Source organism: Balaenoptera borealis, assembly GCF_965194805.1.
Source record: "Balaenoptera borealis genome assembly, chromosome: 4".
Lineage (NCBI taxonomy): Eukaryota > Metazoa > Chordata > Mammalia > Artiodactyla > Balaenopteridae > Balaenoptera > Balaenoptera borealis.
This window is the reverse complement of record NC_138861.1, coordinates 34850181-34864036: the sequence shown is the minus strand read 5'-3', so window position 1 is coordinate 34864036 and position 13856 is coordinate 34850181.

Here is a 13856-nt window from a genome sequence, read left to right as displayed (position 1 = left end):
TAAATCTTATGCAACTTTGATTCCAACTCAATACCTTAAGGTGGAAATTGTGATTGTAATTGTATCTTCCAGCTGGTTGGCATTTTATTTACATATCGTGTTCATGCCCTCGTGGAAGCAGACACTAAGACAGGATCAGACATGCAAGAGATTGATTGGGGGAAATGCCTGTTAAGGATAAAGGGGGGAAGCAGAAGCGGGTAGGGGGTACCTTCAGAGATGAGAATATCCACTCCAAAATATGCCACTTTGGCATGAGGATTATTGTGAGCTGGAAGCAAATGAGAATCAACAGATGCAGAAAGAAGTCTTCCTGGAGCTAAAAGCAGAAACTTTTGAAAAATGAGGAATGCCATAACTCTCCCCTCCCAGGGATGTTTCATAGCTATGAGGAAAATAGAAGGTTGGCACCCAGATGGATCTGCACAAACCTTGCTCCATTCCTTTCCCCCATATATTTACCTTCCCACAGTTTACACCCTTTGAAAGCCTAAAACCTTGTCCTTTGCCTTGTCACTTCTCTACAAATTTATTGCTCTTTTGTGAAGACGCTATAGAAGCCTAAGTTCTAACCACCCCTTGAATCACTCTTCTTTGAGGTTTCTCTTGCATTATGTGCACTACACAACAATCAATTGTTTGGTTTTCTCTTGTTAATCTTTTGTCAGTCTAATTTTGCAGGGCTTCAGCCAGAGAACCTAGGATGGTAGAAGGAAAAAACATTTTTTTCTTCCCTACCATTGCCACAAACATATATGATATGTTTTGGAAAGAGAAAGATGTACTTTTATTTTATTACTTACTTATTTTTTAGTTTTTTAAATTTTTGGCTGCGTTGGGTCTTCGTTGCTGCACGCAGCCTTTCTCTAGTTGTGGCAAGCGGGGGCTACTCTTCGTTGCGGTGCGTGGGCTTCTCATTGCGGTGGCTCCTCTTGTTGCGGAGCACGGGCTCTAGACGCACAGGCTTCAGTAGTTGTGGCACATGGGCTCGGTAGTTGTGGCTTGCGGGTTCTAGAGCACAGGCTCAGTAGTTGTGGCACATGGGCTTAGTTGCTCCGCGGCACGTGGGATCTTCCCCGACCAGGGATCGAACCAGTGACCCCTGCATTGGCAGGCAGATTCTTAACCACTGCACTACCAGGGAAGGCCCAGATGTACTTTTAATAAATTCATCTTCTAATTTTACCTAACTAATTTCAAATGATTGTATAGACACATATGTACACATGCATACATACATACACACACACAAATACACACTACACAATCTTCAGGGTAGAAAAATAAGACGTAAACTTATTATTGGACCCTTAGTTTGGACTTACGAAGATCTCAGCCACTCAGTGGAAGATAAAATTTAGATGACAGAAGATTTGGACTTTGATGATGATGAAAACTAACGTTTATTTGTTAGTTGCATGTATTGTGCCAGGTCCTAGTACAGGTGTTTTACATGTGTTAACTTATTTGGCCTTCACATTAGCTCTTGTGAAATTGGTAATATTTGTCCCCATTTTGCAGAAAGAGAAACAGACACAGAAGGTAAAGTGGTTTGCGCAGCACTGTACAGCCAATGTATGATACGGCAGATTAATTAGACCAAATTGCATTGGAGTAAAAGATGAAACCTATAGTTTGAGACTGGTAGCTTATTATGAGTGTGGAAATAAATGAAGACCACCCAAATGAGGACAAACGAAGTGACCCTCACTTGCTCTAGGCAGAGTAGAAAAACTTTATAATGGTATGCTCTGATTACAGATCGTGGGCATGGAAAAGCTAGATGTGGACTAACTAGAAGCGGGCCATCTTATGTACATGATTGGTTTGAAGAGCACATTTGGTTTTCTCTGGTTGGTCCTGAGTTTGAGGCAACAAATAGAGACGTTGGCAGTCACTGACCAAGTCCTGATAATTCTGGGCAGATTGCCGTGGAGGCTTTTGTGGTTTAGCTTCTCAGGCTGGTTGCTACACAGGTTGTGGGTCAGAGCTCCATTGTCATATATGATCAGTTTGTGTATTCAGCCTCTCAAGAGGAAAAAGAAGTCATCCAGTTGATCTTAACTCCGTTAATAATAGTTTGCTTCTATCAGGATAATGCTGATAAAATGCTATTTAGGTTATCTCACTATATATGCATGCGATGAGGTTCTCCGCAGCAAAAAGTTAGATAAGTACTACATACAAGATGTACACATACACATATATAAACACAATTGCGGAAGAAGATTAATTCTAAAGAAAACCCAAAAGGTTAGTGCCTCCATTAGTTCCTATATTGCTGTTACTTGAGAAAGTCTTTTTTTTTCCTTTTTTTTTTTTTTTTTGGCCGTGCCACGCGGCATGCGGGATCTTAGTTCCCCGATCAGGTATAGAGCCCACTGCCCCCTGCAGTGGAAGCGCGGAGTCCTAACCACTGGACCGCCAGGGAATTCCAAGAAAGTATTTTAAAGTGTGTGATGATGACAGACTAAGAGCTGTTCTTTAACTACCATTCTCCAGTGCTTTCATTTTAGCTGGACACGTGGCCATGCTGAGTAAAGAAGGCGTTTCCCATCCTCCCGTGCAACCATGTAAGTGAAGGATGAGTGCAATTTACTTGAGGAAGAAATGAACTTCTATTGTGCAAGCCGCTGTTATTTTGAGCCCCTGCTACACACCACTAAACCACATTCAATAATACAGTGTTTAATTTTTCTCCTGTGCACAATTCTGGCCTTGAGAATATGATTTTTTGTTGCTAATTGAGACCAAGAGAAAAAAGTTATTTAGAGACAGAGACTCAAAAATGGTTTTCTGCATGGAGCAGGTGCCCTTCAATGAAAAACAAAAGGACGTCATCAGGACACAAAACTGGTACTTCCCAAGTGCCCCCAAATCAGTTTCTTTCTAAAACTTCTGCTGTCTGTATAAATATCTACATGTTGTTTGTCCAGAAAAGGGTAAATGTTTGGCTAAAATGCATTTATAATTACAAGTTTTATCCATTCCCAGGGTGAGCCAGAGTTCTTCAGTATACTGAAATAAAGTTTTATAGATACTAAACAAAATAATAAATTATTTACTTTCTATTTCATACATGACTTTATTTAAGTAAGGATTACTTTCCTAGGCTACGTAGGAGCTAAGCACACGCCTGGGAACCACCAAGTCTTGGAGGAGATTAAAAAAAAGAAAAATAGCTTATATTAGCTTGTGAGCTTGTCCGTGTCTGTGGCTTCTGTGGTCTTAGAGAGGGGAAAAAAGGGGTTTGGAATTTGGGACTATCCCTTGTCATTTCTTCAGTGAAAGATGGGAGGATGCTAAATGACTAGTATTAAAGAGGAAAACCTCTTTTTAGTTCCTCAACAAGGTATTACGAGCTCTGTTGTTAGGAATCTGGCAAAGGAATGGGCATCTGGAGCAAGCTTATGCCGCCCCGCTGGGAAGCAGAGCTCCAAGCAGGCTGTAGGGCCCATTGTCCCAGCTCCACACCACGTAATTAGAAAGAACTAATGCAATAGGATCTGTGTGCCCAGCTCTTTGTTGAGGGAAAAAGTCAAGCACAGGAATGAGGAGAAGGAATACACAGGTTCAGAAGAGTAATTCTCAAAGCCAGGCACATCCCCAGGGACATGTCAGCTCGGCTCCAAGGCAGATATCAAGAAAGGGACTAAATATTCCAATTAGAAAAAAAGATTGTCAGACTGGATAACGCAGCATAACTAGTCTAAATGCCACTTACAAGAGATACACTTTAAATGTAAGTATTCTCAAAGGTTCAAAGTAAAGAGATAGAAAAAGATAGTCCTTGCAAATACTAACCAAAAGAAAAGGGGTATAGTTATAATAACAAGAAGCATTACTAGAAATAAAAAGGAACACTTCCTAATGATAAAAGGGTCAATTTACCAAGAAAATATAAAAAGTCTAAGTTCGTATGCATCTAATGGCAAAGGCTCAAAATGTACAGAGCAAAATTTTACAAAGTTATAAGAAGAATTAGAGAAATCTACCATCAAGTGGGAAATTTCACATTCCTTTCTTAGAAACTGATACAACAAGGAGCTAAAAAAAAAATCAGTATGGATAGATGTAAGATTGATATGATTAACAAACTTGACCTAATTAATATATGTAGAAAATTGCACCTACCAACTGTAGATACTCATTCTTTTCAAGAACAGATAGAACATTTGCCAAATTTGAGGCTATGCTGAGTCAGAAAGCAAGTGTTGACAATTTTCCAATATTTTAAATCAAAGTATTTTCTCTGACTATAGGGGGATTGAGCTAGAAATCAGTAGCTAAAAAATTACTATAAGTCTCTCATGTTTGAATTGAATTTGGGTTTTTTTGTAATTTATAGAGATGAATAGTTAGATCATTGATTTTGAAATGTCATACCTTTACTACCATTTAGTTCAAATATTTTCTAATTTCCCTTTTGATTTTTCCAGTTGATTAATTTCCAAACATGAGAGACTTACAGTTCTTACTTTACCTCCCAGTAGGATTTCACACTTTCGACCACTCCCTTTTTCCTGAAATACTCTTCTTTCTTAAGACCACACACTTCTGGTTTCCGTCCTGCATTACTACCTGTTCTTTCTCAGTCTCCCTTGCAGACTCCTTGTCCTCTGCTTGATCTCTACATGTTGAACTTAGTCATGAGACCAATTCTCTTCTCTAACTGCACATTCTCCCTGGGTGACCTCATCCATTTCCAGGACTCTATACATATCTATACTGTGAGGACTCCCGGACATATATCTTGATCCTTGCACTCTCTCTGAAATTTTTATCACATTCAACAGCCTATTTGTCTTTGCTTTGAGAATGTTTAGAACCCAGTCTCAGACTTAACATGGCAATACAGAACTTCGTCCCCAAACCTCAAGGGCATCTCATTTCATAAACGGCACACAATCTATCCAATTAATCACACCTAACGTCTATTCTGCCAAGACCTACTGTTGAATAGGTCTTGGATAAATACATCCTGGATTTTAAGGAATGTACTGCTGAGCATTAGCAAATACCGGGTTTCCTAAGTGCTTGGACTAACTTATAGGCAGCTCTGGAAGCCTCAGAATGCATATTTACGTGTGTCTCCTGTCTTCCCCCATGTCGGCTAAATCCCAGACTCTGAGGCAGGGCTCGGGTGGGAATATAGCCAATATTTTACAATAACTATAAATGGAATATAACCTTCAAACATTATGAATCACTATGTTGCACACCATATTGTACACCAACTATGCTCCAATACAAAACAGACGTAAACAAAAGGCACCTGAGAGGCTTGAGTGGAGCCCTAAATAGAGCCGAGAGGGGTCAGGTGATCCCCAGCAGTGATCCAGGTGAGAAAAGATACAGGAGTAGATGAAGGCAGGAGCAGAAGAGAAGAGAATGGACTTAAGAAAGAGGGACATTTATTATATGGGGAGAGAAAAAAGACTGAGAGTTATAAAAATGTGTTAATAAGAATTCTTTACAATCAGAATATATCACAAAACATGCATTGATAAGTATGAGGGTGCCAGTAACACATTTCTCTTTCTGAGGAGGTCTCTCCCACCGCCCTGGCCATCAGTCTGACCAACCATGGGCTGCCCAGCCCCCTCTCCAACTTGTCTCCCTCTCCTCTCTTCTCCATCTTTCTCCAGCTACAAAAACAGGGAGTTAGAGCAGACTTGAACCACACATTCCTTAAAAGCTGAGTAAAACTATCTAACTAAAATATCACAGGAAATCATCAAAAGTTGTTCAATCTGCCCCATCCAATATGGGGATATGATTGTAAACTTTGCTAATAGTAACGAGAATTAAGTCAGTTCTGTCAACTGTTTGTTTGGTGAATTGGTCTGATTCCCTAAGATGTAGGGTGGAAACTTGGTGGTGGATGGCTGAAGGAGGTGGAGGGAAAGGTCATTAGAGTTCAAGGAGCTGAGAGAGGCTTGTGTTCTGTACGCACCGCTCAGGAGGATATTAAAGTCACCCAGAGCACTGAAAAAAAACGGGGAAGAGCAGACAGTGACCTATGGGGTGGAGTGGGGGTGAGGCAAGAGGCAGTGACCACTGAACGAGAAGGGGTGACCACGAGTCACTAGATTATAGCAACAAGGAGAGTGGTGTCTTAAGCTAAACTGTTAGGGATTTGGGAGGAGGAGGGAGCAGTGCCAGACAGGAAGGGAACCCACTTCCTGCTCCCAGGGCCGGGAAATAGTTCCACGTGGTCTCCTCAGGGGAGCCGACATTCCCTCAAGGCAAATTGGGCATGAAGTGGAGATAAGGTTTTTCAGAGAACCAGAGGAAAGGCTTGGCAAAGGAAGAGGGTTGGGAGACGGTGGTAGCTGAAGGGATGATCATTTGGAGGTTGAAAAACTGGAGATGATAGTGACAGGAATTCGGAGAAGGTTGGGGAGACTGCGAATGAGAGGAGCCCTTAGGTGCGGTGACTGACACAGTGGTTGGAGTGGTGTTGGCAATGGGCAAAGAGAAGTCGGCAATGGGCGAAGAGGACAATTGTTTCCTCCTATTGTAAGCCTTTGAGGGATCATCTTAGCTCAGAAGGTTTCCATCTTTTCAACTGTAGAAGGAGGACAATCGAATGTTTGTAGCAGCGTTATTAATAACAGCCAAAGAGTGGAAACAATCCAAATGCCCATCAGCTGATGAATGGATAATTAAATGTGGTGCATCCCTGCAATGGAACATTATTCAGCTATAAAAAGGAATGAAGTGCTGATACGTGCTACAACATGGGTGAACCTTGTACACATTAAGCCAAGTGAAAGAAGAAATTCACAAAAGACCACACAGCATATTGTATGATTCCATTTATATTAAATGTCTAGAAAAGGGAAATCTACAGAGGCAAAATAGATTAGAGGTTGCCTAGGGCTGCAAGTAGGGTTGGGGAAATGGGTAGTGACCGCTAACAGGTAGGAAGTTTCTCTTTGGAGTGATGAAAATGTTCTAAGATAAATTGTGATGATGGTTGCACAACTCTGAATATACTAAAGACCACTGAGTTGTACACTTTAAATGTGAATTGTATGGTATGTGAATTATATCTCAATAAAAAAGGAGGGCAGTAACTCCTGTTCTAATTAAACAAAACATGGATGTGAGATTTCTTTGGAGACCAAAAAGCACAAAATACGTATGAGATCACTAAGGCAAGTGTAGGGACACCTTCAATGAGGGTTGAAAGAAAAGGGCTAATATTTGGGGGATGGCCAGAACTGAGTAATTGAAGGTATAGCTTCAAGAAACTATTACAGTTGTAATTCTGTGAAAGAATAGTCATATAAGTTTATTTCACTTTTTGTCAGGACTTGCCTTGTAGATTCGGCTTTATGCACAAGGGGGCGATGTCCACCAAACAACAAAAGTTCATAGCTGCTGGGAATATGCATATATAATCTCAGAGAAAAAACAAAGTATAATTAAGAACAGGTGAAATTTATAAGTTGCATTAATACATATGAATTTGCTTATCGGTGCACATCTGGAAAAACAAATAATGTGAAAGGGATACTTTTTGTGTTTTGAACTATGTCATTGTATTATTTATTCAAAATATTATATAGAAAAAAGACTTCATAAGGAAGATTATTTTGTGCTCTTATTTATTTAATTTATTTTTTAATAAATTTATTTTATTTATTTATTTTTGGCTGCATTGGGTCTTCATTGCTGCACACAGGCTTTCTCTAGTTGCGGCGAGCGGGGGCTAGTCTTCGTTGCAGTGCATGGGCTTCTCGAGGTGGCTTCTCTTGTCACGGAGCACAGGCTCTAGGCACGTGGGCTTCAGTAGTTGTGGTATGCAGGCTCAGTAGTTGTGGCTCGCGGGCTCTAGAGTGAAGGTTCAGTAGTTGTGGTGCATGGGCTTAGTTTCTCTGTGGCATGTGGGATCTTCCTGGACCAGGGCTCGAACCTGTCCGTGTCCCCTGCATTGGCAGGTGGATTCTTAACCACTGTGCCACCAGGGAAGCCCTGTGCTCTTATTTAGATTAAAATATTAATTTGATAAAAGTGATGTGAAGAATATATGCAAATATATAGACATTATTTTAAATGTTTTTTAGAATGAGTGCCAATTCACACTAATAGCTTTTAAAAAACATGTTCTGATGAACACAAGGATTTCCTGTATATTATTTATTCTTACCATTCTGTTTTCTATTTCTTCTTCCTTCTTTCCTTCCTTTCTTCCTTCCTCCTTCCCTCCCTTCCCCTCTTTCCCCTTCTTTCTTTCTCTCTCTTTCCTTCTTTCTTTCCTTCTCCTTCTTTCTTTCTGTCTCTTTGTTTTTCTTTCTTTCTTTCTCCCTCTCTCTCTTTCCTTCATTCCTTCCTCTCTTCTTTTTCTCTTTCTTCTCTTTCTATAGGAAAGATCAATTATCTGTTCAATTATTTTTCAATTTTCTACTATCAAACTCTTCAATAGAAAGGTTGAAAGAATATTACAATAAGTACTCACTACCTTGACAATTATTAATATTTTGCTTTATTTAAATATGTTTCTCCACATATACATGTATTGTGAGAAATTTTTTCAGATTTTTTTTCAGATGCTCTAACCCTAAATATTTCAACATGCATTTATTTGCTGAAGGCTATTCAACTACAGTACCATAATACTGTTATTACACCTGAGAATATCGAGTAATTCTTCAATATCGTTTATTATCTAGTCCATTTACAATTTTCTATTTGTGCCTAAAATGTCTTATACAGCTTTTTCCCCCCAATCAAGGTTTACATATGGTATTGTGGTTGTTACGTGTTGGAGGACAGAGGGAACGAAAAGTACCCACCGAACTGAGAAGCCATCTTGAGACCAAAAAACTGAGGCAGGCAGCTCCATATAATCAATAGATCAGTTTATTATAGGGTAACTTCCTCACAGGGTGGGATTGGGCAGACAATGATCCAGAAGCATTCGCAGTTGCACTCTATACCGCCAAGAGGCCATTGTGCCATGGTGACAATTTTATAGTTAACCTAGGATAAAGAGGTAGGTGCTTGGAAAAAGGATGTACATTCCTAGTCAAGATGATTGAATGAGTAAGTAGTCTTGTGGGTGCCAGGAATACGTCAACAAAGGTCTTCATCATTGTTTAGGGACTAACAGAACACAGAGGCCGATATCACTGGTGAACAAAGATCCAAAAATCCTCAACAAAGTATTAGCAAACCGAATTCAACAGTATATATTAATATTTTATAGTAGAGGTTTTGCACATTCTATTTTAAATGTATTCCTAAGTATTTGATATTTTTGTTACTGTCATAATCTTCATCTTTTAAAAAAATTCACATTTGAGTTGTTTGCTGTGGGCCATAAAAATACAATTAATTTTTGCCTATTAACTTTGTCCCTAGAAATCTTTTATCTTTAGATTTGCTTGGATTTTCTACATGCACAATCATATCATTGTGAATAATAGCAGTTTTATTTATTTTGTCTAAATCTCCTACTTCTCACTGGCAGGGTCCCTCAGTACAGTAATGAATAGAAGTGGTAATAGTGGACATACCAGTCTTGTTTTAGGTCTCAAGAAGAAAGTTGTCAATATTTCACCATGAAGTGTGATGTTTGCTGACGGATTTTTAAAATAGATATTCTTGTCTTTGTAACACGTTTCTTTTTTTACTTCATGTTGATAAGAATTTTGTTTTTTAAACCATACATAGATGTTGAAATCTATCAACCAGTTTTCTGCATTAATTGAAATGACTGTGTAATATTTTCCCCTTTAATTTACTGATGTGGTGTATTACCTTGCATTCCTGAACTCCTATAGGATTCGCATGATTTCTTTCTTAAAAGTTTGGTAATATTTATTGGAGATTTTGTCTGAGCCCAGAATTCTCTTTGTAAAAAAAGGTTTTTAATTATAAAATTCATTTTAGTTGACATAGGACTATTCAAATTTTCTTTTCTCAGTTGTAGTAAGTTTTTTTTAATAGCCATTTGTTCATTTTATAAAATTTTCAAATTTATTTGCCTAAGGTTGTCCATAATATCTTTAAATTATCATTTTAATGTCTGTAATATCTGTAGTGATATCCTGCTGTTTTAGTGCTAGTAGTTACATACAAACATAGGATTATACTATGTTTAGTTATATAGCCTTAATTTTTACACAGCAGTATATCTTGGAAAAACCATTCATGACGTTAAATGTACTTTTATTACAACAGTTAGGATGTTTTCCACTAGCAGAACCTACCTTTCAAGTAAAATCTTACACTTATCTTCCAATGTGGAAACAGAAAAAGTAGGGACACCCTAAGTAAAGGAAGGTGAAAGGGCATTGGACCTCCCAAACTTGGCCTCCCTTTTGTTTCAGAGGTCTCTCTTGTTAGAGGAACACACTTGAAAATTATTGTTCTATATTATAAATGGCTATATACATATGTATGCACAATTTAATCAACCCTCCATTGTTGAATACACTTCCAACTCCTTGGAGATAAATTATTGTGCATACATTTGATTAATTCTTTAGGGTTAATTCCTTAAAATTCAGTTGCTTGGTTAATGGTTAAGTATAGTTTCAAGACATTAAAATTGTAATAATAAACTGCTCTTTAAAAAAAGTTGTACCACTAGACTGTGAATTATGGAGAACAAGACTGGGTCTATTCATCTCTGAATACTCAGCCTTGCACAGTACTTGGCATGATGTAGATTCTCAATAAACAGTCATGGAATAAATGTAAAAAAAAAAAAGTTGTACCAATTTTTGCTCCCAGTGGTAGTACAGTAAGTCCCCTACATACAAACCTTCAAGTTGGCGAACTTTCAAAGATTCGAACATGTGTTCCATCATCATCAGGTGTGAGTGAAATTGCAGCTTGCCCTCCATCTCCTATTGCTGATGATCTTCAGCTCTACCCTCTCCCACCTCCTCTCCCTCCTCCAGTCAGTAACTCTTTTTGCCTGTTTACGTGATGTCAGCCTCTGTATGCCAGCTGTTGTACTGTACTCTTCTTTTTATAAAATTTTTATTATATTTTGTCTGCACCACGCGGCATGTGGGTTCTTCATTGCCTGACCAGGGATCGAACCTGTGCCCCCTGCAGTGGAAGTGCAGAGTCTTAACCACTGGACCGCCAGGGAAGTCCCATGTACTACTGTACTTTTCAAGGTACTGTACTGTAAGATTAAAAATGTTTTTTTGTGTTTGTTTTTTATGTACTATTTGCGTGAAAAGTATTATAAACCTATTACAGTACAGTACTACATAGCCGATTGTGTTAGTTGGGTACCTAGGCTAACTTTGTTGGACTTATGAACAAATTGGACTTACAAATGCACTCTCAGAATGGAACTCATTCGTATGTAGGGGACTGCCAGTGTGCCCCTCCCCACACCTGTATCCAAATTGGATATCATTGAGTATTTTAAAATATTTGAAGGGATATTATTCAGTCTTTAAAATAACAATTCAGATAGATGCTTAACACCTGGGAAGATATTTATGACAGCAGTAAATGCGAAAAGCAGAATCCATCTGCACATTTGCAGGCAAAGAAAGGGAAGTAACACAGATTGCAAGTGTTTTTCCTCTCCTCTCCCACCATCCCCCAATTCTCTTTAGTTATACAGTTTTGCAATATGAGAATAAGAAAGAAATATATTCCAGAATGCAAGAGGCAGAAAAACTGGCCCGTGTCAGTTTTCAACAGGGGTAAGCCACTGTAGCAATTTTAAACCAAAAGAAATTTACTATAGAGAATAAAGAGTTAACAATCACTAGCAGGTGTATAGGCCTTTAGGAATGATTCTCAGAACAATGCCACGGAAGAGCCAGACATGGAAACAATCAGGAATCTGGGTTCACGAAACCACCTCACTAGTGGCTGAATCCAGGATCACGTGCCCATGGCGCCATGAGGGTGCAGGAAGCTGCCACCACAGATGTTGGCTCCAAGAATATGCCATCTTATCTGTCGACCAAGGATCAGGAACCCATCGCTTCATCTACTAAAAGTAAGTAGCTAGATTTAACAATACTGATGCTTCGCAGAGTTCCGCCTCCCGCTCCACTGAACTGTTTCTGACTTTGAATGTGACTGGTGGAAAGTGGAGGATGGGCCGGGCCCTAGCTGCAAGGAAGTCTGGGAAATGTAGTTTTTTATCCTTACAGCTTCTGAAGTACAGGATGGCACTCTAGGAAGAGTTTGGATCAGCTGTTAAGCAAGCCAATCTTACCAAAGACCCTTTATTTCTTTGATGGTTTGACACGGTAATAAATATGACGATTGTGAAGGATTTTCTCTGTTTGCTCTGTCTGACCTGCCCTCTTGCCTTCTCCGCCTTGCCATGTGCCCTGAGAAGATGACCTCCATGTATTGATATTACATCTCTTGGGTTATTTCTGGCTGCTGGTTGTTTTTAGCCAATGGCAAGTCATAGGAGAGGTAACCTGACTCCCTCCCTGCTGGTCTGCCATTGGTAGTGGTTGTGTCCTTTTACCTAAGACTGAAATGTCTGCTGGCGTACAGCTCTTGCTGGGTGTCAGTAACAGCACCCTCCATTTGCCTCCTTAGTTCTCAAAGTGTTGATGGCTTCTTACTGTTGCTAGGGGTTTTTAACCACCCCTTGTTTGTTCCCTTCACCCAATCTACAGATTTGCAACAGTTTCTTCATCCAACTCTCTTCAATTACTCCTTTGAATGTGCCATCTTTTCCTGCCAGGGCTGTGACTGATGTAATGACAGATAAGACATAGTTTTTATCCTAAGGTGCATATAGCTAGGTAGATGAGCTAAACACAGCCATCTATTATGGACTGAATTGTGTCCACCCAAAATTCATGTTGAAGACCCAACCCCCCATACCTCAGAATATGACTGGTTTTGGAGATGGGGCCTTTAAAGAGGAAATTAAGGTTAAATGGGTCATAAAGGTGAGGGGCTCATTCAATATGGCTGGTGTCCTTATAAGAAGAGAGTGTGACACCAGGATTCCCATGTCCAGAGAAAAGGCCAAGTGAGGGTAAAGTGAGAAGGCGACCATCTACAAACCGAGGAAAGAGGCTTCAGAAGAAATTAAACCTGCCTACATCTTGACCTCTAACTTCTAGCCTCCAGAACTGTGAAAAAATAAATCTGTTATTTAAGCCACCCAGTCTGTGGTGCTTTGTGATTGTAGCCCTAGCAAATTAATATACCATCACAAAAGCCAAAAGTGAAAAACAGAAGAGACTTGCCAATTTTGTGACTTTCAGAGGAAGGAGCTAGCACCTCTGGGTGGGGTAGTTGAGGGAAAGCCTTGTGGAATTGTTTAAGTTGGAACTTGAAGGTTGGAGAGAATAACGTTCCCTACTTCACAGTATTATGAGGATTCAGTAAGAGTAAATATAAAACACAGTGTCTCAATAACTGTTGAATAGCTTTGTAATTTATAAGGACAAAGAGCTAAACTCATAGACCCAGGTTCAGAACTATCTCCTGACTTCCTGTGGCCTACTCTTTCCAGGCTTTATCTTCTGACATTTTAAAGTTCTTAATTCTCAATACACTTGAGTTCCTTGGTCCTTAAGGCCCTCCATCTTTGGTGTCATCTCTTAACACTCAACTCTGCCTTTGTGATAGCTAGCTTCTAAGATGCTGCCAGCAATCCTTACTTCCTGGTATTCATGTCCTTGTTTGTCTCCTCCCACAATGAATAGGGAGCAGACCCAGAGAAAGAATCTATCCATCCATCCATCCATCCATCCATCCATGTATGCTGTGTATCTATCTATGGAAATCGAGGTTTACTTTAAGGAATTGGCTCACAGAATCGTGGGGACGGCACGTTTGAAATCTGTAGGGCAGGTTGGCAGCCCGGAAATTCACACAGGATTTCTATG